Source organism: Pogoniulus pusillus, chromosome 7 (assembly GCF_015220805.1).
Source record: "Pogoniulus pusillus isolate bPogPus1 chromosome 7, bPogPus1.pri, whole genome shotgun sequence".
Lineage (NCBI taxonomy): Eukaryota > Metazoa > Chordata > Aves > Piciformes > Lybiidae > Pogoniulus > Pogoniulus pusillus.
In genome coordinates, this window is record NC_087270.1 from 20,663,704 (window position 1) to 20,689,866 (window position 26,163).

A 26,163-nucleotide genomic window follows, 5' to 3' on the forward strand; every position below is an offset into this window, starting at 1 on the left:
GTTGGCCTTCCCCTTAATTCTCACCCATATTGACTCAACTTGATCGTCCTTGATTTCTACCCCAATAACATCCTTAATATACAGAGCCACTCCTCCACCTTTTCTCCCTTGCCTGTCTCTCCTGAAGAGTCTGTAGCCATTGATTACAGCACTCCGATCCTGCGAGTCATCCCACCACATTTCAGTGATGGCGACAGCATCATAGTTTTCCTCCAGCACCAAGGCTTCCAGCTCCTCTTGTTTGTTACCCATACTTTGTGCATTAGTATACATGCACTTCATCTGGGCCGCTGCTTTTACTCCTATCTCTAGCCTACCATCCTCAATTTCCTTTGATTTATCTCTAGTGCTGTCATGTTTAACCCCCTCCCGCTTCCACTCCAGTTTAAAGCCTTCTCAACAAGCCCTTGACTGGCCCTTGGCTCCTGACATTCACCTGTTGGCATCATGATGAACTGTCTTCTAGTTGAGCAGCTCTGCTCAAAAGCATTTCAGAATAATACATGCCCCTGATGATGTGGGTGTGCCTCTCTTCCCAAAGGGCAATCTCAGCTGATGTCTTTGACACGTACATGAGGGGTCTGAAGCAGGGATCTAATGCAGTACAGGATTTTCTGAAATGGTTTGCTGATCTGTGGGTTAGATTCTCTTAGGCCTTGCCATGACTGTGGTTGGTATTTACAATGCTGAGATGCCCCTTAGAAAAGAAAGTTCTCTCTTGTGTTTGGATAGTGTTGCTTTTGTATGCCTAGGAGCTGTAGTTTCCTTGTTAGACTTTAAGGTCACTTTCTAGGTAAGCAGCAGCTTCCTTGTTTATTGAATGGAAAAATCTATCAACAGAAGTGGGGTATATAAAATGAGGAACCATTCCAAAAAAAGAGTGAAAAGTGTAAAGTAAGTAGCTTTGAGCTAAGGATTTTGAGGTTGTTTGAAAAGGCAGATGACAAGATATGATAGGTTCTTTGAGCCTCCTGTTGGGCTCATTATCTTTTCCTACATGTTTTCCAAGCAATCCATAATGAAATTGAAAACAGTGTGTCTGTCAGGCTTTTAGAGCTCTGATGCTAACAATGACATCATAGTAGCATTCCATTTTAGAGACAAACAGTACACAGAAGCACACAACAAAAGGCTCTTTGCACAAAAAGAGAAACCCACTTTCACTGGTTCAAAATATTGGGTTTTTTTTTTCACTGTGCTGGACTTCACTTGCCAGTCCTGTAGCATACTGTGGGCAGTAAGTCCTCTGTAGTGCTGAAACATCCTTTGTCAAGGAAGAATTTCAGTGATACCTTTAATAAATTACTTCTCAGTTTTGCTTTTTATTAATGTATGAAAAGCACTGGATTTTCTTATTGGATTTAGACAGTTTTGTTACAGGAAAAGAGGGATTATCTTTGTGGGCTTTTTGTTGTTTCCTTGCGTGTGAGAAGGCTTACAGAGGTAAATACACAGCACTTTTGCTTAACAAGTACGTCTGCTAATGTTGGTGTACAATTTCTTTGGAGCAACGTTGAGCTGAATCAATGATTGTGATGGAAAAGGGATTATTTAGATTAAACTCAAGATGATTCAGTTGTGCTGCCAATCAAGGTTGTCATTGGCTCTCAGTTATAAAACTCCTAAAAAGCTGTGGCACTGATGTCGAACTGTAATGCATGGCCTTGTTTGTTTGTGATACTATGTGGCTCCACTGCTTGGTGATGCCAGCATACTGGCCACTCAAAACAACACGAACCCTCTAAAGCCTCAAATTCCTGACAGATGGGGAATTTTTGCCCTTTCTCTATTGGTTTGTTTCATGGGGACTTCCAGACATGTCTGCCTTCAGTGGCCTTTGTGTGTGATTTTGAACCCTAGGCTTTACAAAAACCTTGTTGCCACTAAGGATTTCCCTTCCTCCTTCCATATACTGCTTCCCATGGCTTCTGTTCTTAACAAGACAGCATGTGCAGTGCTTGATTCTGGACTCTATTACAAAGCAACACATAAGTTGGCAGTGTTTTCTCTTTCTTTTTCCTATTGATTTGCTTTCATGTCATCCTCTCAGTAACTTGTTTTCTTTTAGACCTCATATCAGGGGAATTGCAGAAGAGGAGGAGGGAATGTACTTGTGGTAAAAGCCATGTTTTGCTCTCATATGAACATTGTTAGGAACAAAAGTTTTGGTGTTTGGTGGGGTGTTTTGGTTTTTGGGCTTGGTTTTGACTAGAAGTTTATTTATTTGCAGTAGTGTCCTTGTAATGACAATGTTTTCCTGGAGTCATCAGATTTTATTACCTCAATCAGAAGATGCATATGGGGGTCATATTCTTGCTTGATTCACAATTTTGGTAAAGGCCTGCCTTGGTTATTAGCTGCAGTGTCTACTTTTTCACCTTTGCAGGTGTGATAATTCCAGCATTTACAGAGATTTCTATTCCTGTTTACCTCTGCCATGTTGCAGTGTTTGGGCAAGAATGTGCGATTTGATCGTGGGGGACCTTGGACAGGATAGTGCAGGACGGACTGGTGAGAGAGAAACCCAGGGAGTGAAATCACAGAACCACAGAATATCAGGGGCTGGAAGGGACCTTGAAGGATCATCCAGTCCAACCTCCCTGCCAGAGCAGGATCACCTAGATTAGGTCACACAGGAGTGCATCCAGGTGGGTTTTGAATATCTCCAGAGAGGGAGAGTCCACAACCCCCCTGGGCAGCCTGATCCAGTGTCCTGTCCACCCTCACAGTGAAGAAATTTCTCCTTGCGCTTACATGAAACTTCCTATGCCTCAGCTTCCACCAGTCGCTCCTTGTCTTGTCATTGGGCATTGCTCAGCAGAGCCTGGCTCCATCCTCCTGGCACTCACCCTTTACATATTTATAAACATTTATGGGATGGTATTTTTTTTTTTTTAAATCACCTGAATAAGTTACTTTTGAAGTCAGCACAGTTTCTTTAGTTTCTGCTATTCTTTGTTGTTTATGTAGATTTTCAACCCTCAAATTAATACATGATGATCTGTATCACAAAGAAGAACTCCAGCATCCATTGTAATGCCTTGGTTGTACACCCAAGGTAGCCACGGTCTACTTTGTTTTGCTTTGAAATGAAAGAAAGTATTCCTTGTGAACTGCTGGCAAGCTGCTAATTTGTCTTTCAGATGTATGTGTCAGATGGCCTTACAAAAAGAAATCCTTCCTTTCTGGATCTGTTCAGTTGTGATACAGAAACGTATGTTCTTTAATTGTTCTATTTCAGAGTCACAGAAACATGAGGTCATCAATACGCACTCAAGGCTTAAGAGCTTCACGTTGTTACATCTGTGTGATTTAAGAAGTTTAAAATAGGGTTTGCAGATGTTGGGAGTAATGGAGTATGTTGTTTACTTTCATTCATTTCCATCGTATGTCGCACTCTATGTGAATAGTCAATCACATTGGAGTATGTCTTCTACGAGGATTTCCTGTGCTTCCAGTGTGCCTTGTTTATAAATATTTAACTTTGGGTTGTTAATTTTGGGTTTCAGCAATATTTCACAAAGATCTCTTTTCTAAGTGTCAAACTCAAATTAATTTCTTTTATAGGTACCAAATCCGTGAGTTCTTTGTGGTTGTGCCAATATGAATTGCAGTAGTCTTGCAATAGTACCATAATACTCCTAATATAAGGCAGTATTGGTTTGAGGGGATTTAAATACATATTGAAACAGCCAAGATACTAATGATAAGACTTGACTTATGTTGCTGTGATTAATTGAATGTTCAGCATGCTGCAGTTTACATCTGTAACAAAACAACAAAGTAAGAAATCCTAACTGTAAACTCCTAAGTGGCTTTTTTCTTAAAAATATGATTTTAATAGAAGATTAATTTTTCTGGCCAGTATACCTTTTGCTTCAGCATGGACAGACCCCTATGAGCAAATTAATTCGTCCTTGTTACACAAAGACAAGCTGTTGTATGTTACATCTGTTACATAATGGGTGCTGCTTTGGTTACTGCCGAATGCCCTTTCATTGCTACAAGAATGCATTCTTCTTTCACATGAGTTCCTACTCCAGTGGTTTTCCACCTCTTTCTTTTACACACTTACCTGCTGTACCAGAGAATAACAGTTGAGTTCCAATACAGACGCAGACTTGATCTCCAGACTCACGGTCTTCTTGCTCCGCTAATTGTTTTTTCAACAAATATTGTGTCCAGTTTTGGGCTCCCTGGCTCAGGAGAGACAGGGGCCAGCTGGAAAGAGTCCAGCAGAGAGCCACAAGGATGATTGGGGCACTTGAATATCTTCCCTGCGAAGAGAGACTGAGCAACCTGGGTCTGTTCAGTCTGGAGAAGACAATACTGAGAGAAGATCTCGTCTATGTGTACTAATATCTGAAGGGTGGGTGTCAAATGGATGGGGCCAATCTCTTTTCAGTAGTCAGCAGCAATAAGACAAGGAGCAACAGCTACAAACTAGAACACAGAAACTGTTCAACGTGAGCAGAAACTTCTTTACAGTGAGGATGATGGAGCACTGGAACAGGCTGCCCAGAGAGGTTGTGGAGTCTTCTCTGGAGACTCTCAAAACCTGCCTGAATGCATTCCTGTGTGGACTACCCTGGAGGATCCTGCATTGGCAGGGCGGTTGCACTCAGTGATCTCTGGAGGTCACTTCCAACCTCTCAGATTCTGTGAATAAGAAAACTGTCCATGTAGCTGTGGGCAGAAAGCTGAAAGGAGGCTGTTGAGCTTGTTGGATTTTCAAGGTAGTTCCTTGCATTACTTCAGAAAAGACTGGAATATGTGTTTTGCTGTATGTTCAACAAACTGCTTGTTGATGTTTGGTTTTTCTATACTGATATCTATACTGCAGTTTGGGGATAAAACATTTTTATACTAGCCAGCTGGAACTGCAATGGGCTGTAACTTAGCATTCGTTCTGGATTTTTGGTGTCCATGTGTTCATGACCACAAATCTTGTTAAATTAGATCCAGCACTTGCATTTATGTGTGCCATATATCATCTTTAAGAGATAAGCTGTGCTGCATCTACGTGTTTTATTGTACTCTCAGACTTTGGCATATAAGTGGCCATCATCAATGCCAAATTTTACTGGTTGCAGTGTTACGGTCTAGAATGAGCTTAATCCTTTGATTATGTAACTTTATAGGTATTCAGCATGCAAAGGCAGCAATGTTCAGGTCCCATTTCCCTCCATATGCAGCACTTCATTCACACATTCTGAAACTAAAATTTAAAGGGTTTTAAATTTATAAGCAACGTGTTGCTAGCACTTAATATTTTAAATAGGTACACAATATAAGTAATTGTTTTATTGCCATCAATGTATATCTCTTCATAATCACTTTGCCTCGTACCATGGGTGAGTTAGGAGGTGGCAACTGTGGCTTGTAATGTTCTCATCCCTGGTGCTGCTTCTCCTTTCTTTTCTGCTGCTTTCTTCTTAGTTGCAAAGAAATTGGTGTTCTAAGAAAATTCAGACCAAGCTCTCATGTCTCTGCTGTCTCCCAGTTTTTCTGATTGTAACGTGGCCCAGTGAGGGAGGAGAAATAATACAAAACATTAAATTTTGTTCTCCAGTGTGGAAGACAGCTCTAGAGAAATTAGTGGATGACTGACAGTCCTTTTCCTTATGAAACCCAAAGGAAAACAGCAATGATATCTCTCTAGTCAGAGACCTAAAAAGTGAAGGATCATTAGTTTGAAGTTCATATCATAAAGAAATCCTTAGTTGAAAGGAGAAGCCTGGTTCTTTGGACTTACCAGGAAAGATAGGGGTAGTCAGGGTGGTATGGGAAAAGGAGAGAGTTGTCAGCATCTTTAGAAATGGGAGATATTTAGTTATCTTGTAGAGATTGCTCTTAATGCTGCTGTTTTAGTGTTGGATCCTGCCCTTGATGGACTTCACAGTGAAATCCAACAAGCTGGGCTCAGCTTCTAACAAATAAGTGGTGCTGCAACTTTCTTGCAATCTCTACCTTTCCCTCAGAAAGTGATTGCATGTATTATTTATGTTATTCAGTAGATGCATGGCAGCTGGACGATGTTTGGGTTTTGTTCTGAGTGTATGAGAACTGTGTAATGCTTTGAGTTGTCAAAGCCTTTGGTTTTGGAGCTGGTTCCCTCTGTGGTCCTTCTGGATGTACTTGGAAAGCTGCCTTTATCTGAGGTTGGTGAGAGTTTTTCTGGTAAGCTGAGAGGTTTTTGGAGGGCTTTGGGATTGGACCAGGGGAATGTATGTCATCATGATGAAGCTAATGGTCAAACTGTGTTCCAGCTGTGCAATTTCCAATGTGATTGTAAGCTGAAGTGATGAAATATGAAGCTCATAAAAACTTTTGTAAGAAGCGATGTTACAGGGAAGTGAGAGGAAGAGGGGCAGAAGGCTCTGGGTTGCTGGGTTTTGTTAAATTGACTTTCAAAGCCTATTTGGCATGGAGTTAATACCTGATGCTTCTGTTGCAGGCTAGTACTGCTACTGCAGCAGGGGCTGGCTGACAGTGCCCAGATCTGCTCCAGTAAGCCAGATTGCTCTGGAGGCTGCTGTGGACTTATCCTCTGCCACCGGAGACAGAATGTCACCCTTAATATTTATAATTACAAAGTGCAATAGTGACATCCACAGACAGGAGGCATGGCAACAGATCTGTGTGACAACTACCTTTGCCATGAGGCAGCTCTGTCCCCAGCAATGGAGAGCAATGTTATCATACCAAAGACCCTCTTTAGCTTCAGTTTCTCTTCTCTTAGGAGGGCTGACAAAATAAATATGCAGGGATGGTGGTAACTTCATAACTATACATGAAAACTATGTAGGGGTTAGCAATTTCTGCTTTTAGTCTGAATCATGCATCTGAGGATGAAATATTTCTAATGTGTCTTAAAACACAAAGTTTATTAGTAGCTGGGGAAACAGTGTAAAATCTCAACTGTGCATAAAATATAATATATGCCATGTTGGTGCTGATCATTTTGTGTGATGTGACATGAGTCCTTTAATCACCTATGAGAACTTTCAGGAGTTGTTAACATTTTCTTTCATTTGTATAGCGATGTCATTCTCTGTTTTTGAAGGAAAGAATAACCCTCTGTTGGCTTATGCAAATAAATCATCTCTTACTGCACTTGAAACAGAACGATTCCCAAAGGAAGATGAGTGGCAAATCAAACTGGCTGCAAATGAAAGTAACCTCTCAGACCAGAGTTACAAATGTTTTATTCAGATGAACAAAGCGGCTTTATTTTGGTGCTTTAATCCACTTTTCCTTTTGCTTCCCTCCCCCAAATAGTACTGTCATCCCCAAATGACAGGGATTGGCCCTTAAATCACCGCTGTCTAATTTGCCTCATCATTTCTCTGTAGACAGCGTTTGATTGAAAGTTCAGGGCCTTGCCATGGGTATTGCTAATGGGGAATTTTCAAAGTTCTGCCCAGTGCATGGCAATTTTTGACAAAAAAACCACAAATGGTTTGCCTCTTGGAGATAATTAATTAGCTGCGCAAAAGAATCAATTGTGTGATTTCTAATTTGTTAAGGGATTGCATTCTTAGTGTGTCCCACCGTAATAGATTTTCCCCAATTTACCTCTGTTTAAGATTCTGAATGTTGCCTTTACCGTGGGCAGCTTTGGCAGTCAGTGTTTTCCATGTCACTTAGGTTTCACTTCTCTATTAGTCTGCCATGAGTTATCTAGAGAGCTAATGTTTTGTAAACATTTGTAGAGCACTGTCGTATTTTTAATGCTATAAGGATGTAGTTGTTGAAATTAGGAGGGAAGGAAAAAAAAAAGAAAAGGGGGGGGGGGAGGAAAGACAGTTTTTATTGGCAGAAGTTCTCCAGATAAGCCAGTGTCATTTTGCAAAGCTGCTGTGCTGTAGCTGTCACAGGTTATATAAGTATATTTATACCTGCAATATTTATGGCCAAAGTTGGCTCAGAGAGGAGAAATGCAGCAGGTAAAGGTTGTGTTGCTTTTGCTGGTTTGCAAGGCTGAGTAAGAGATGATTGGCTGCTTCTGACCGCTTGCATGAGCTTTTCTGTTTTGTTTTTTATTCCTCCTCTGAATCTTGCTTTGCTGAGTGTATTGGCTTGCTGTCTCTCTGCCAGCATTGCGTGCGTTTCCATGTTCAGAAGTATTTTTGATGATCCAGCTCTCAGCTGCCAGAAGCGTAGTCAATGAACTGATGCTCCCAAGGTCACCCGTAATGCGCGTGGGTGTATTTCCCCGCTGTAAACTGTGTTCACAGCCATCCCAGGAAATGGAACTGGCTTTGATTTTTGGCTTTGGCCAGAGCTTCAGACAAATCTGCCTCTTGGCTTTTGAGCCAGGGAAAGAGAAAGCTGACAAATACAGGGAGGAAAGATGTAGAAACAATGCAGCTTATGGGGCCAGAGGCTTTAATTAAAATCCCAGTGCAAAGTTTACCAAATGTACACTGCAGAGTTTGTGCCGAAGTTCAGCGGAAGCACATTCAAGCACTCATTTGTTAAACAGTTGTTTTTTTAGGCGAGGGATAGTTGATCCTGGCAATATAAAAGATTCATTTGTGTCTCTCTACTGCAGTAAGCAGTGCTCATATGGTGTTGATTTTGTTTGCTTTATAATATTTACTTCCGATGCCAAGCAAAGGAAACGCTAAATATCACAGGGGATTTTTTAAAGTGCCTGAAAGCAACAGACATTCCTGTATATTCAATTCAGTTTTCTGTGAGGCAGAAGATTACAATCCCCATATACGTAGGTGTGTTTGTATGTACGCGAATGTAATTTATTAAGAGAGGACCTCATTATTTTTTTGATGAATCCTCATGCAGATGGCCTTTATTTCTTCTTTTTCTTTCTTCTTTCTAAAAGACAAGGTAGTTTTGTATTTGGATGTACTGAGGGCAAGCTTTGTGCTTAGTTTTGCATGAGTGGAAGCAGATACCAAAATCATTGTAGTCATCTGGTCTGACTTTTTGTGTCTGCCCTGTACAACGTAGGAAGTGTTTGGGCTGGGTTTCTCTGATGTATAAAGTCATGTGGTAGAGGCACCACTGTTGACATTAGCTGCTACACAAAAGAGAGCTTTATATTTGTCTGCATGTTCACAGTGGGTTGCCTATAATACACAAGGAACAACCTCATCAGCAGGGCACTCAGACACTGGCAAGTCTCATATAGCTCAGTGGTGTTTTGATTATAACCACTTCAACACTCAAAATTATGTCCAACCTATCATATACTCATAGAAACCTTGATTCAGAAAATAAAAAGGGTTGAAAGTCCCCAGTGTGACTCTGTAGTTCGTGGAGTTGTAACCAGACAGCTGTGGGCTGTTTTTATTGATTTCTTTCTTCTTTAAATTCAGGCGCTACGACCGTGCTATCACCTAGTAAGCAGCATAGGATGACCTTGTTCTTGCTGAAGTCAATGAGAGTTTTGCTGTTGACTTCAACAGGAGCACAAGTCCAAGGTGAGAGAACTGGCTGCAGATATTTGACAGAAAAAGCTTAACATGTTTTGCTTCTTTTGGTAATAGTTAACTGTTCAGGTGTCTCTCCCTGATGCTGACACAGTTCTTCACAGTGGAAATGCATTGCAGAACTAAAGTTGAACTTGTGTGCTGTTGCACGACGTTACTCAGCTGCTCTCATAAAGACTTCATTGATTGGCATGATCATTGTAGATCTCGTAACTGAAGGATGCAGAGAAATGGTGAGATCTTTTGCAGGCTTCTTTTCCCAGAGGCGTAGTATGAGTTGTGGTTTTAAAGATGCTGAGCACTGGTGGTTGCTTACTATTCCTGATGATCAGGTTCACCTCCATGGCAAAAAAATGAGGTAACAAGATGAACCAGCCATAAGATACTGCTGTGCATTGGAGGTACGCATCAAGAACACAAATTGTTTTCTGAAGAGGCTTTTAAAAGACTTTGTTTTCATGACAGGCTTACTCCTGGTGGTTTGTCCCCATAATCCAGCTGAAACCTCTTAATCTTTTAACATAGGAATTCTTTTATATGACCTTGCAGGGGTCAGTTTAGCAACAAGAACAGAACCAAGATGATTTTTTTTCCCCTTGATAAACCACTGGCAGAGATGTGGGCCATTGAGAGAGGAGATGAGAGCTGGCTAGGTGTTTCAGTATTTTTCTAGCTATACTGCCAGTTGTTCATTAAGGGTCTAAATATGCCACCTGAGACTTGATGGAATTGAGAGCAGGATAATTAAAAGGAGATCATGATTCATCCTAGGTCCTTATCCTGCTGCTGTGGGGCCACATATGACTAATTCATGAACTGAGGTCTCAGCTTGCAAATGTTGTTCATATCGCAGGATTTATGTTTTTTCTGATGTGAAATTCTTACTTTTGTATTCTGTCTTTATTTGGCTGCATGCAGACTCCTTTTCTCAGCTTATGGTGATGACAAAAAGTATTCGATACGGAGTCTTCTCTGTCTTCCTGCTTCATTTTTGTTTCATTTGGTTACTTGGTACACTCCTTCCATCATCTTCACATTCAACTGGGGCAGCTCCTTAGTCAACAGCTCTGTTTTGTGACCCAATACCCTTTTGTACAGTCTGCACACAGGAGCTTCTACAGTCTTTCAGGGTAATTCTGCATTTGGAGAAGTCAAAAGTAGGGAAAAGCCAACCTTGTTGTTCTATGCAGTCGATTCCTTGGGTTTGTATTGTGAAGATAGTGTGTCAGAATTACTAGAACTTGGTTTTGACTAAAAAAGAACAAGAGGGGAGGTGGCTCACAGGACTGTGCTATACCTACAAATACGATGTTATCTTATTCAAAGTACTTTGCTATAATTATGTTGTTTATGGCTTGTAAGGACTGTAAAAAGCATCAACAAGTGTTATATCCTATGGATGTGCGGTGGTTTGGGTGTTACCTCCCCCCCCAACACACACTTTGGAAATCACCCAGACTAGACTCAAGACGGCTCTGGAAATTGAAGCTTATTATTTACAGCTTAGCACAATATACAAGGAGATATTTACAGTAGATACCGAAATATACAAGGTAAAAGGTAATACAGAAGCACAACAGCCCTCCCAGAAACCTGAGTCCCCAGGAGGGGCTCCCAAATGCCCTTCCACCTTCTCCCACCCCTCTCAACTTTACCCTAGTCCCAAGGAAGAATGGAACTTCAGCTAGGGGATTAGGAAGCAAAGTGGATTAATCAGAGAAACAGCAGAGAGGCTAGAGAGAGTAATGCAGCTCAGGCAATGCCCCAAGAAGTAGTGAGTTATCTATGTTTGGATTTTTGTTCTTGTATCTCCCAGCAAGCCTATGAGTGAGGCAGACATCATTCTGTTTTTCTTTTCACAGCCTGTAATCTAGTCCTCACCAAAACATTCTAGCTAGCTTAAAACTAGCACAGGATACTGACTTAATCAGTAGGATTTGATGCACCACATTGGGTTTTTCTTCCCTTACTCCTGCTGGCATGTTGAAGAAGGTGAATATCATAATAGTGTTCCATTTATTGGAAAAATAAGCAGGTGTGTGCTAAGTGACCTGTCCAAGTTAGGCAGCCTCTCTGTTCTGAAGACTAAAACGATAACTGGTTTGTCTTGTGTTCTTAATGTGCGTATATTTGTGAAAAATGCTTCCTGAGCTGCCTGAAAGGAAATGCAGGAGAGAGGTCTTACAGACTTGTTTATCTGTAGTAATCTTTTGAGAACTAATTTTCTACTTATTAATCTAAGAGAGAAGAATTAAGAGCAACTTTTTTTGAAGCGTAGTGTCCCTGCGTTTGGTGTCTGAAAGAAGTGGGAACTCTCCTCCGGAAATGCTGGCGTCAGAAATCCCGTTCAGTTTCAGTAGCTTTCCAGTTTTACTTCAAGGATGTGAAATTATTGGCGGTCCAACACATGTGTGAAGGGATCAGTAAATGAATTGTTATTAGGGAGTGTTGAAAGAAGTGATTGTCATTGAAGAGTTAGAAAAAGTGTTAATGTCAGGATTGACAAGGAGGTAATTATACTTCGGTAGCTTCGTGTTCAATTGATGTTTGGTGGCAGGAAATCTGCAGAGTATTTCACAGGCCTATAGCCTGCATCCTCCTTATTCACATTTTCTATCTCTTCTCTGTTTTCAGATCTCGTTCGCATCTTGCATGCATATTCTCTTGGAGGGGGTGTTTGTAACTCTCTTTCTCCTTTCATTGGATGTAAAAGGATTGTTTCATTCAGATTAGAACTGAATACAGTTTGTCCAAGTTATTATCAATAATGAGAACAGTACAGGCCCTATGCTGATGTTTGTGCTTTCTGTGCCTTCGTTAATCTGTGCTTTAAGTGGTAGGGGCATGAGGGAAGTTCACAGTTCCAAGTATGCAATGTTGGTGTCCTCTTACCTTGGCAATTATGAAGGCAGAAAACTGCAAGGGCTGGGCTTACTTCCCACAAGGTGGGTTAAAATAACAGAAGAATGATGGGAATCAGTGCATTTGGTTTGGGTTTATTTGTTGGTTTAAATTTTCAAGGCCCTGTGCCTGCGTGCCCAGGCATTCAAGCCACGTTGTTCGTTAGCTAAGAAGGACAGCTTGACAGTATTGTGCAACTGAAAAGGTTTTCCTAAGAGCTATCTACTGTTTCCTCTTCGTTTGGAGCTTTTGAGGTCTTAACTAAGATGACCTTTCAGTGGCAGGGTGTGTATGAGCCAGCACCAGTGGCAGAGGAACTTGGAGGTTTTTAAATATATTTAACACCAATATCTGTGGCCTGATCATGGAGAAATGACAACAGTTGAATCTTTCTTGGGCAAAAGTTACAGGTAATTCTCTCACTGTTTAGCACACCAAAAATGGTGTACTTTCTGTGCTGTGAGCACTGCTTCTGGGAAGCTAAGGGGCAATGGGAAATCTCTGTGATGAAGAGCTAATTCGTGTGAGGGATTGTTGTCTCAGCAGCTTGCTGAAGGACAGCAGGTTGGGTAGAAAAGACCCAGAAAGGTCTGTAAAGCTTCAAAGCTGCAGAGCAATTTCTTGCAGTGACACCTTCCCTGGGCTGCTGCTACAGAGATAGTTAGGGTGAGCAGAGGGAGGAGGCACTGGTATTGCTGTCCTTCAGTCAGGCATGCACTTGACTGCTCCTGTGCCGCGCCAGGACTTAGCTTCCGCCTCAGTGCACAGGTCAGCTTCAGTTGCGTCCGGTGAGATCTTTCCTTTTTCCTCAGAAAATTGACATCAGAGCTGGTTTGGGTCTCTAGTTAGTACCAGGATTGCAAAGCCTATGGAGGTAAAGCTGTTTTCAGACACTTGATCTGAAGTAGTGTACATCTCCTGTGGCAGACGGTGGCTCTTGCTGTATAAAGTCAGGGCTAGCTAACACAGGAGACCGTGTCCTTGGCCTTCAGGAACTGCGGTATGAAAAACAAATGCTGGACCATGCTGAGCTGATGGTGCCGGCAGCTCTCCATAACTGGTTTTACAAAACAATCACCCAGCAATTTACAGGCACAAATAGCTGTAGTGCTAATTTTTAGAGATGCTCAGCACCATCTGCTCTCATAGGACTCACCTTAGTGAAGAGAAGGTTAAGTGGCTATTTAATCATGGTCTGTAAGTACCCACTGAGGGATAAGATGTCTGGAGCAAAGGGCTCTCTAAGCTAGCAGGCAAAACCACACAGCGGCTGTGAGTTCCAGTCAGCAAAGATCAAACAGGAAATACAGGACATATTTTTAAGTGAGGGTAATTAGTCCTTGGAACAACTTGCCAGTGGACGTGCCGAAACCATCCATCACCGCGAGTCTTTAAATCGCGTCTTACGCTCTGTTGCAATCACGAGTAGTTGGGCTAGACAGGGAGGCTGGACAGGGAGAAGCGCCGTGACCTGTGTCACACAGCAGGTCACACAAGATGGTAATGTCACCCTTTCGGCTGTAAAGCAATACACCTGGAGCCTGGGCTGCACAGAAAAACCAGCCTCGGAGGAGGATTTCTTACAGCATGTCTCAAACTTTCACAATTGGCTTTCATCCTTTGGTGAGCTACAGAGGTCTCTGTGTGTGCAAAAAATATATAAGCCCTACAGATGGGCAGTTAAATGACTGATACAGCAAATAAAAACTCAAGTCCTTCATCTTTTTCAAGCAAGGAAAGCTTGTTCTTTTCCATCACAAGCTGCAAAATTCGACTGCATATAGGTCTGAGTCCAGTTCTCTCATCTTCTTACCTGTTGACTTAAATACTTTAGGTCTACCCCTGAAATCTAGTTTGAAAAATAAAAAGTGTATCTCTGTGAAATATTTTGGCATCAGTGAAATGTATTTTCAATAACACTTCCAATTAGATCATCTGCCCAAGAGCTGTGAAAATCAGCTTTGCACAAACAGGAAATGCAACAATCTCATCATGATTTGGGCTTGAGGAAGTTTTGCTGTTTCACTGACGAGATAACGCAGTTCTACAAGTGGAGGATTAACCACGACAACCTTCTTTGGGGGTGGGAGGGAGATGTTTTGTTGGGGGCTCAAAAGGAGGAGGCCAGCTGGGGCAGGCAGTCTTTCAGTTGCTGGGCACACTGTGAATAAGGATGCAGAGGATCACGGGAGAGAGCGTGGGGGAAGGAGGGAGGGCAAGCCTTGTGTACTCTGCCCCGGCATGCTCACCAGCTGGCACTGCTGGACATGGCTTCTCGGGCTGCACCACAGATGGGCTCAGGTCAGCACGTGCAGCACTCTTTCCATCCAGGAAACAGAGCCAGCGAATATGAGCAGAAAGAGGCTGAAATTGTACCCTCTCAGTCCCACTACGTAGAATGCTTTCCGGTAAATCAGTGTATAATACATTGGGTTTTGTTTTGTTTGCTGGGCTTCGGATTGATGAGGAAATATTTGCAACCCAAGCTTCCTGAACTTCAAGCAGGAAGGGTACCTTCTGCTTGCAGCATGAGTATTTGTTACCTTTCTTTTCTTTTTTTTTCTGCTGCTGATACTGATAGTCCTGTAGCTACAGCCCTTCTCTAATGCTGACCCATGTGTTTGTCCCATGTGTTTGAGATCCTCTTACTCACGGCTAGCACTTCATCAGATCCAGTCTGGTCATGAGTGGTCAGAGGACTGGAAGACCTGCCCTGTGAAGAAAGGCCAAAAGAACTGGGTTTGTTCAACCTTCAGAAGAGACAGCTTAGGAAAGACCTTATTACCATGTACCAGTACATGGAGGGTGGCTGCCAGGAAGATGGAGATTCCCTTTTTACAGGGAGTCATGTGGAAAAGAAAAGGAGCAATAGATACAAGTTACTCTTGGGGAGATTGCAGTTTGGCTTCAGAAGAAAAGTTTTCCCCCATGAAAACAGTTAGACAATGGAATCATCTCCCAAGGGAAGTAGTGGATTCTGTTACATTGCACAGTTTTAAGACTCAGCTTGGTGGGGTGCTGGTCCACCCCATTTCAACTTTACTATTACCTAGAGAGGCTGGAAAGATGATTTCCAACCTGGCATTCTATGATTTGATCAGTGGGTTGGCACTGCCTAGCACCACTCACTCAAGACAGTTCCCACTTTCCACTTATCCTTCCCAAGAAGTGATGTGAGGGCAGGGAGAGAAGTTGAAAAGGAGAAGAAAAGCCTGTCTTGGGCTCCTCAGTATTTGGAGTCTGTCAGTTACTGCTAATTGCTGCTCATGGAGGGCTTAACTCCCCAGCAAAGCATTTTCCCTATCGATGTTTCCACAGAGGACAAGGGCTTTCTTTAAAGCTTGAAAGAAAATGGAGGGGTTTTAGAGATGTAAGCTTTTCCTTGAATCGACTGTCACTTGTATGCTGCACTCTTAATACTAATAAGTTAATACTGAATATGCCTGGAAACAAATACTTTTTCATTAATACTGAGAAGGTCTGGAGGCTGTTCAATTTGTATGCTTGCTTGATGAAAGTACAATCTATCAGTGGTCAAAAGGATGTTACATGGTAATTTACACAACACTCGGGGCAAATCAGAGAGCCTTTTTAGCTGATGTGTGGCAAAATGTGCAGCCGCTACAGTATTTTGGGTTTCTTAATTTGTCCCTGAAGTATTACACTGAGTCTGATTTTGCACAGACAGTTTAGAACTCAAGTATTTAGATTTAGCCTTTCAAACTGTTTGGTATTTCTCTCTCTTTTAATGTTTGCATCATGTCTAAAACCATTGCAAGCTTCATAAGATAATCTAGAAACTGTAGCGTAATATAGGTCCTGTGAGGAGAGGCTGAGGGAGCTGGGGGTGTTCAGTCTGGAGGAAAGGAGGCTGAGGGGGAGACCTCATTGCTCTCTACAGCTGCCTGAGAGGAGGTTGTAGCAATGTGGAGGCCAGCCTCTTCTCCCAGCTAGCAAGTGGTAGGATGAGAAGATGTGACCTCAAGGTGCACCAGGGGAGGTTTACATTGATATCAGGAAAACATTCTTCACTAAAAGGGTCATCAGGCACTGGGATGCAGAATCATAGAATGTCAGGGGATGGAAGGGACCTTGAAAGCTCGTCCAGTCCAACCCCGCTGCCAGAGCAGGATCACCTATACTAGATCACACAGAATGTGTCCAGGCAGGTTTTGAATATCTCCAGAGAGGGAGACTCCACCATGCAGCCTGTTCCTGTCTTCTGTCACCCTCACAGTGAAAAAAAATTCCCTCTTCACAGTGCCCAGGGAAGTGAAGTCACCATTCCTGGAGATGTTTAAAAGACGTTTGGATGAGTTCAGGAACATGATCTAACAGTTGTGTACAAGGAGATGTTAGGGTGATCTTAAGGTCTTTACTAGCCAGATGGTTCAATGAAAGACATAACCCTCAGTCGTGGGAGGATTTAGGTCAGCAATTTTTGTATTTGTCCTATGATAGTCATAGAGGAGTCACAGATACTCACTTATCACAGGAAAACTCTGTGGCAGTCCTGATGTCCAGTCTGAGCCAGATTTGGTCAAATCTTGTGGTGTTCTCAAGAGCAGCCACGTTTGTAGCAGCACACTGCTTTGCTTCCTGTGTGGACACAATCTCACATGAAAAAAAAAAAGAGAAGATCAAAAATTGTGTCTTCAAAACTTGCAGTGAAAGCCTCCAAAGGGATCTCCAGCCTTCTCCTTTCTATCACCCTTCTAAAACCAAAGGTTATAATAAATTGCTCAAAGAAACTGTTCCCTGGGGAAGAGTGCATAGATGGCTTCATGTCAAAGAAGGATAGACACAAATGAACTCAATTGTGGTCAGGTAACCACAAGTAATTTGGACTAGCATCTGGCATTTCATATGTATGGGCTTCAGTTGCAGCTATTATCAGGGGACTGGGGTGGGGAGGAAGGGAGGGAGAAAGGGCTGGACTTGATTGGCTTCTGTATTTTGGCTAAGAAGATTTAGATTTTGTGGGAGACATCTGCTTTATTTTACAAAAACAAAAAGCAGCTGTGGCAGAAGATATAAACCAGAACACAGGAAGGTGCAAGGTTAACAAGGCTAGCTGTGTCTGCTGGTGAGATACCTGTGTGTTTGAGTGAGATAATAAACAATTAAAAAAAGATGTAATGAGATTTGTATTCACTATCAATGATGCAGCTGTAATAGTTCTAATATTGCCTCTGTGCCATGTTTACCAGAGAAGATTTATATTTGCTGACGTACGTGGCAGGGGGGAAGCTGGATCAGCAGTAATAGGATAAATGGATCTGTTTTGAAATATATGAAAAAATACTGTAACAGTGCCAGTGGCATCAGCCCAGTGGGTGTTGCCATGTTAAAGCTGACTGGGTGAGAGTTCCTTCTGCCGTCAGATGCTCGTCCCCTTGCAAGCCTCGGAGGTGGACTTGCATTGCCAAAGTACCCTGGGCCTACCACCACCACTGTCAAAACAGCTATTCTACCTTGCTAAGTGAACGATCTCAGTGAACCTTGAGGGCTTTGGTGAAAGTTTTGCTGACCTTATTTCAGAAAGAATTTTTTCTGGTTTGGGAGAGAGTAAGGAAGGGATTTCTAACCCTGTCTATATTGCAAGTGTGATGGTTTGGGTGTTATCTGCTCTCCCACACTTCAGAAATCACCCAGACTAGACTCAGCTGGCTCTGGAAATTGAATGAAGCTTTTGTATTTACAGCTTAGCACAATATACAAGCAGATATTTACAGTATATACAATTATATACAGAAATATACAAGGTAAAAGGTAATACGAAAACACAACTCCCCTCCCAGAAACCTGAGTCCCCAGGAGGGGCTACCCATTGTCCTTCCACCCCTCTCTACCTTACCCCAGATGTTGTCTTGTGTCCAGGAAAGAATGGAGAGTTAGGAAGCAGGTGTATTAACCAGGTTAGGTTAGAGAAGAAAATGCAGCCCACAGCCGGGACAGAGAGTGACTCCTTTATCTGTGTTTGGATTCTTGCTCTTACACCTCTCAGCAAGCCTATGAGTGAAGTAGACATTACCATTGTTTCTCTTTCACAGCCTGTAATTTAGTTCTTCTCACCAAAATACTCTAGCTTCAAACTAGCACAGCAAGACCTATCAGGCTGCCTTTGAGGTGAATCTTGGACTCCATGAGTTAAAGGAGAAGCCAGCAGCTGGAGTCATGCTGTCAGGACACCAGGTCACATACAGTATTGGAATGACTCCAAGCAATAAACAGTCAGTGTGGTGATAATTTAAGTTTGGATGATTTGCATGTTCATTTCAGAAGGATCACTGAAGTCTTAGCTGTAAAAACCCTTGCAGCTTTAGACGTAGTTTGGAGGAGCTCAGGATTTCACAAACACTTGAAATCATAGAGTTGCAGAAGGTTTTGGGTTGGAAGGGCTCTTTAAAGGTCATCTAGTCCAAGCCTGCTGCAGTGAGCATGGCCTACTTCAACTAGATCAGGTTGTTCAAGCCAGCCTTGAATGTTTCTAGGCATGGGGCTGCTACCATGTCTCCAGGCAGCCTGTGCCAGTGTTTCACCGTCTTTGTTGTGAAAAATGTCTTCATTATCTTTAGTCTAAATTTCCCTCTTGTAGTTTAAAACCATCACTCCTTGTCATAACAGATCCTGCTGAAAAAGGCCATCCCCATTTTTCATTCATAGATTCTTAGAAATACTTGGGTTGAAAGGAACTTTAAAGATCAGCACGTTCCGTCCCCCTGGCATTGGCGGGGGCACCTCCCACTGGACCAGGTCGCTCAGGTTCTCATCCAGCCTGGCCTTGAACACCTTCAGGGATGGGGCATTCATGATCTCCCTGGGCAATCTATCAAATTGTTAGAAACCACAGTGGGAGAATCTGTCCAGAGCTTTCTCCAGTCTGAACAACCTCAGCTTTCTCAGCCTTTCTTTGTGGAAGAGGAGTTCAGTGCTCTGATCATTTTTGCTGGTGTCTCCAGGGCTGGATGTGGTATTCCAGGTGAAGTCTCATCAAAACAGAGTAAAGCAGCAGAATCACCTCCCTCTAACCTGCTGCCCATACTACTTCCGATGCAGCCCCATACACACTTGGCTTCTGGACTGTGAATGCACATTGCCAGTTCACATGGGGGTTTTCATCCACTGAAATAACTGATGGGAAGTAGTTTCTGTAAACAAATGCCTGCCTTTTTTTTTTTTTTTTTTTTTTTTTGCAGGGTAGGTGATCCATGAAGTTGTGTACTTGCCTATATGTTGTCTGGAGACGGCCCTAGTGTAGCTGTTCTCAGTAATTCAGGATCATTCCTCTAGCTAAGCCCATGACAGAGGAACAAATCCAACATTTCTACACCTTAGTCCCCTTCGAGACCCAGCCTACCAGCATTTTCAGACTGTGCTTCAAGTCCCATGCGGAACACAGTAGCTGTGTAAGAATGGCTGGGAAAGAGGAGAGAAATTTCCTGATGGCTTGTTTCTTTTTTTTGGATGTAGCTGGTTTCTGTCTGGTCCCTGTTCAACGGGTAGCTCCTAGCTGTGCAGAGCACTCTGAGTCACAAAGCCTGTAGGTGATCTATTTCGTTGAAACTGCAAAATTATGGCCTCAAATGCAAAGGGAAAGCTTAGGTGAGACTCAGTCATCTCCAGCCAGGTGTAAATCACCTACTTACAAAGCCCAGTGCAGGCTTTACCTGCAATGGTTAAATCCTACCAGTGCCTTAGGCAGCTCAAGTCACTGCTCGGAGATTTTTGGCAGCCCGATGTTTTATTACTGCTTTTGCAGAACTTTAATGGGAAACATTCAGTGTGAACTTCTTGCATTATGTTTGCTCAGTCATATGCAACAAGGCTTTTGGGAAGAAAAGCTTTGTCTGTCTTCATAATAAATGTGTTTGTGTGTGTGTGGTGAAGAATGAAGGCACACACAGAGGCAAGCACCCAGGCACGTACTTATGCATATGTAGCTTTTCTTTTGTGATCTCATATCATGGTATATTTTTGGAGGACATAGACTTGTGTGGTTCTAGACTGATGCTTTCTTTTTGCTAACATCCTATGCATATTTATACATGTAGTCACTGAATGTTTGTTTAATATTCTATCTATTTCTATGTTTACTAGCTTTTTATGCACTGAACCACTTCAACAAGGATCTTTTTCCATGTATATGTGCTTGGCTATTCCTTTTCAAGAAAAATGAGGAGTTACAGAAAGTATTTGAGCATTTTGTTTCTAAAAAACGTGATCTGGTGTGTGTCTGTTTGGGTTTGCTTTGTTCTGTTTTCCCTCTAGTGCTCCCATTGACTTCAACAATTCCTAAAAAAAAACACAGTTGTCTCATCCCCGAGTTCAGTGTGAGAATTAGATATGAATATGACCTAAAAGCATTCAAGATGAGCTTAAATAGCATCTGTTTTTAACAGCAATTGAACCAGCATGTTTCTATTGGCATACAATGCTGCTTTTTTTTTGTTTCTAACACATGTAGGTTCTTGGTACTTGTGATTTTAAAGTATTATTAAATATATTTACTACTAGCAAGAACGAAAATCTGAAACATTTCAAGAGTAAGCGTTCCAGAGCTGTGGGAGGCTTTGGAAAAAGCAACCAAAATTTCTTTTTAGGCTTTGCAAATTTCAGAGTGGTTAAATGTGCAATGTATGTTGACAGGATATCTAAGGACATTTTTAGTGGTGGCTTTTAATTTCATCTATGTTGTAACAGCTAAATTATAAACCTAGGACGCAGTTCACATTAATTATATCTCGGTTCAAACCCCAGCTCAGGTATGAGTTGTCAGGATGACAGTAACAAATAGAGTGTATGCTTTCTGCATTGAAATCTTTGTTGGACTCTAGCTGCGCAGGGAACCTTGATATTAATTTCAGAATCACACCTTTGTAGTGATAAAAATAGACTTTGTACATGTGGCTTTTTAAACCTGAGAATAAGCTGTTCGATGAAAAGTAAATTCGGAGCCTGCCAGACAATCCCACAGACCTGGGGAGAGAGAAGGGAGCGAAATGCTGATGGAAAGTGGCATGAGTGAGAAGGGAGGATCTCAGATTAATTTTTTTTAATGTGTTCTCTACTTATCATGTGCAGGGAAGTATCTCTCTAGATCCAGCAACTCAGAAAATTATTTTCCAGTAGGAAAAAAGGGCCACAATTACTGAATGTGGGCAAAAAGACTATCATCAATTAATCTAATTCTGCACAACAGAGTGCATTCCCTTTCAGGAGAGTTCTGGAAACTGGCTTTGTTTCAAGCTATGTTTTAATGCAACTTTTTGGCTGCGTGCCTCCTCAGCAAGTCAAGGGTCATTGCTCAATAACTGAGTATAAATACAGTCAGTGCAGCAGGCTTTCGTTTCAGTCATGCAGAACCAATTTTTCGTTTGATGGTATCACTGTTGCATACTTTTAATTGAAACCGTTGTGAGAAGCACTGACATAAACCCCATTATTATTATGGTTTTCCTGTAAGCTTATGGTTCTGTCTGACTTTGTTTGCTATTGCTGTGATCACTGACACTGATATTCAAACCTAGATGTATCCTCAAGTTTGGGAATTGGGATAAGAATTACCTTTTGGTGAGTAAAACCAGAGTACTCATGTATTCATTGGCCTGTTAATCAAATCCTTCTTCTAATGCCAGTTGTTATAGAGATTTAATAGGTTTAATATGGGGCTGTGGCACTACACAGCAGCCCTTAGTTCTCTTACTGAATCTCGATGTTCATCCTGGCATATAGACTCAATGTTCATTCCCTGGTGATCACTTCCCCTTGCTGCCCAACAAGAAGCAATGTATCTGGTGTATGTGAAGCATTTCCCTTAAAACGGTAGCTTTAAAATAACAAAAGCTTTGCTTGCCTGTCTGCTTTTCTACCTTGTAAAAACAACTCCTGTTAACATCTCTAGGTAAGTGTGTGTCTTTCATAAAGAGTTTTTTCCCCTGTAACAAAGCTGGACTTTCAGAACTGATGCAGAACTACCAATAGTTGGGTTTTATGTTCACCTTTTGGGCCGTGTCCCTTTTAAAACCGATGTTACTGTGTCTACTCAGGGCAGATCTGGTTATTCCCTTTACTCCGTAATACTTACATGGTAGTTAATATTTTTGTCTTCACCTACTGCTTCTCTTTTACTCCCTAAATATAATTTAATATACTAAAATCCCCCTGTATCTCTTTGCCACGCTATTCACTTGAAATGCGTGACAGTCCCTTGTTGGAAAAGTAAATTTCCAGGTTTCTTTGTGTTCAGTATCTTGTTAAATATTTGACTGTTCTCAATATTTAATCATTTAGGTTTTTCAAAGGCACACAAAAAAAAGCTGACAATCCTTTTGTTTGTTCCTAAGTAGTAGGCTCAGGTAGGGTGATTATATGTTGTGTCAGTAGCAGCACAAAAGGAATCTTTGGGATGACTCTGAAATGTAAATTTGGTGAACAGCCTGTTGGGAGGGAACAAAGGTGGGGATTATAGGAAAGAATTTGCAAGCAAAGGCAGATTAGAGGGACTTTGTTTTCCTCATTAGTTTCTCTTCCTTCAGGAGATCAGCTACAAATCATCCGAAAATCTTGAGAGTCCACTTGGAGGCTCTGTGCACTTGAAACTGTGTTGGGTTTTCCTCCCCCTCTTACCCCTCTCTTCAATACCAGACTAATTGGAAAGAAATCTGTCTGCTGTGCACATGCTGATGGATAGTAGAGATCTGCATGCGTTATGTAACACTAACTTTTTGTTGAGTCTTCCAATCTAGAGATTGTTCCTCTATGGGGAAAACTTGGATCACACTCTGCTCAGGCCTCTGAGAGCTTAGCCCCTGTGTGGGGGTGGTGTATGTCCCTGAAATGTTACCAGTAAGCGGTCAAGAAAGCACATACTGATGTGGCTGTCATGGATTGGCTCCATTTCTAAAGCAGGAAAAGCAGTGGCTTGCAATGGTTGGCATCTTGCTGTCTCTTCTGGATTCTTGGATACCCCCAGGCTGGGAAGCATGTGAACCTTCTGTGCTCTGTGTGGATATAAAGTCTTAAATTGGGCCAAGCTTTACTTGTAAAATTATCCCTTTATTCCCAGTGAAGCTTTTGGCAAAGATCCCCGACGTCTGTAGGCAATGCTAGGTCTGTTTTCTAGGAAGTGCTGTAAGCAGCTTAGTTAATGGTGCGAGGAATGAATTTTGCTTCTAGCTTCAAGGAGCTGGAGAAGTCTTCTCTTTTGGCACAGAAAGGGCACCAGGCCTGAAATCTCCTTTCCAGCTCAGTGTAGTCACCTGGCAAGGCCCTCTGTCGATCACTGAGGAGCAGCCAATTACAGTGCAAATTTCCTAATTCCGTCAAAAGTAATTTATCCAATGGCCTGGCCAGCAGTGTAATTGCAGCCTGAGATTCACATTAGATAATCTGAGCAGACAGGTAGAACAAATTAAAGAAATAACATGGTGGATGGAGTGAGGTAGGTTGCAGAGTGCAGTTTGCTGCTCCCTCATTTCCCCTCTAATAACAGTCTGAATTTCTCTCCTTTTGTCAGGTGCTGCTTGGCAAGTAGTTGTTTGGACTCCTCAAAACCTGGTCTGTAGGGATACGAGGGCTTGCAGTTTATTTCATGGGTGATTTTTTTTTTTCAGTCACAATATCAGAGAATAGCAGGGTTTGGAAGGGACCTCTGGAGATAATCTATTCCAATCTCCCTGCTAAGGCAGGTTTGCCTACAGCAAGTTGCCCAGGCAGATTTTAAAGTCTGCAAAGAAAAAGACTCCTCAGACTCTTTGCGCTGTCTGTTCCAGTGCTCTGTCACCCTCAAAATAAATGTTTCCTTATGTTTAGGTGAGACTTGGTCTGTTCCAATTTGTGTCCGTTGCCCCTAATAACTTATTCTCTTGCCTGATGTGTGACATCCTCTTGCTGAGCCTCTTGCGATTCTTGATTCTACACTGAGATAGTCCTCCATTAGCAGAGAAATTATAGATCCTCACTCTGAGTTAGCTGTAGACTCATAGAATCAACCAGGTTGGAGGAGACCTCCAGGATCATCCAGTCCAACCTATCCCCCAGCCCTATCCAGTCAACTAGACCATGGCACTAAGTGCCTCATCCAGTCTTTTCTTGAACACCTCCAGGGATGGTGCCTCCACCACCTCCCTGGGCAGCCCATTCCAATGGCAAGTCACTCTCTCTGTGAAGAACTTCCTCCTAACATCCATACTGTACTTCCCCTGGCACAACTTGAGACTGTGTCCCCTTGTTCTATTGGTGGTTGCCTGGCAGAAGAGGCCAACCCCCACCTGGCTACAGCCTCCCTTCAGGTAGTTGTAGACAGCAATGAGGTCACCCCTGAGCCTCGTCTTCTCTAGACTAAACAATGCCAGCTCCCTCAGCCTCTCCTCATAGGGTTTATGTTCCAGGTCCCTCACCAGATTTGTTGCCCTTCTCTGGACACATTCCAGTACCTCAACATCTCTCTTGAATTGAGGAGCCCATGTCAGAGTGACTCTGCCTTCCAGCCAGTTCTTGACCCATGTCAGAGTGAATCTGTCCAAGCCATGAGCTGCCAGCTTTGCCAGGAGTTTGTTGGAGCAGACAGTATCAAAGCCCTTGCTGAAGTCCGTATAGACTACATCCACAGCCTTCCCCACGTTCTCCAAGCAGGTAACCTGATCATAAAAGGAGATCAGGTTGGTCAGGCAGGACCTGCCCTTCCTAAACCCATGCTGGCTGGGCCTGATCCTTTGGCCATCCTGTAGGTGCTTTGTGATGGCACTCAAGATGACCTGTTCTGTGACCTTGCCTGGCACTGGGACCAGGCTGACAGGTCTGTAATTTCCCAGTTCCTCCTTCTGACCCTTCTCGTGGATGGGCATCACATTGGCTGCTTCCAGTCCTTGGGGACCTCTCCAGTGAGCCAGGACTGTTGACAAATGATGGAGAGTGGCTTGAGCAGCTCAATCTGCCAGCTCTCTCAGCACCCTAGGATGGATCCCATCCGGTCCCATGGACTCATGAGGATTCAAGTGGCTCAGCCGGTCCCTTACTGCTTCCTCCTGGATTACAGGGGGACTATGCTGCTCCCTGACTCCATCTGCCAGCTCAGGAGGCCAATTGTCTTGGAGATAACCTGTCCCACTATGAAGTCTGCCAGATAAAGAAGTTCCTTTTGGAAATGGTACGTTGTTAAATTTCATGTGAACAGTGCTCTGCAGGAAATCCATATTCTGATTTTTGGGGGTTTGCACCCTTATTTTAGCTCCCCATGCTGTTTGGGTGAAGGAAGGTCTGCCATCCTCTGCAATGCATGCATGTGCAAAATCTCTTGTGTCTTATTGTACTTGGACACATGCAAGATACTCAACTTCTATTCAGCGGAGTGTGCTTATTTTCTGAGCAAGCTTTGAAATCTCTGAGACATAATTAACTCTTTTTAGTTTCTGCATTATCAAATTAGTGCAGCTGAGTTTACTATAAATGCAAATGAAGTTTCTGTTGTAAGATATGTGGCAACTGAACTTGGTATTTCAATTCTCAATATTTGGCTGTGCAAGAGATAGAAGAATATGTGATAGAATATCCAGAAGTAATATAAAGGCCAACTGAAGTATTTATTTTTTTTTTTCTTGAATGAAGAACACAAAACAGCAGAATTTATATCTTAAAGGACTATAGTTCAGCTTACAGTGGTCATAAGATGCTACAGTTTTCTTTTTCATGATGTATTGTTTGTAGTATACCTTGCTTCTTTGCAGTAAGCAAAGGGAGATTAGGTAAATATACAATTCTGCTTGTTGGGGAAACACAGCTTAACAGAAAGTAGACTTCACAG

The 26,163-nt window shown here is 42.4% G+C and overlaps 1 protein-coding gene and 1 long non-coding RNA gene across 8 annotated transcripts in view; both read left to right on the forward strand.

Moving 5' to 3' along the window:
• Nucleotides 1-6,962, forward strand: part of LOC135176798 (uncharacterized) — a 62,967-nt gene extending 56,005 nt beyond the window's left edge. Inside the window, exon 2 of the long non-coding RNA XR_010302824.1 lies at nucleotides 6,458-6,962. This is a non-coding gene — a long non-coding RNA (uncharacterized LOC135176798). The remainder of the gene's footprint in view (nucleotides 1-6,457) is intronic.
• Nucleotides 1-26,163, forward strand: part of MACROD2 (mono-ADP ribosylhydrolase 2) — a 1,034,078-nt gene that overhangs the window by 524,009 nt on the left and 483,906 nt on the right. The gene's annotated exons all lie outside the window — the stretch shown is intronic.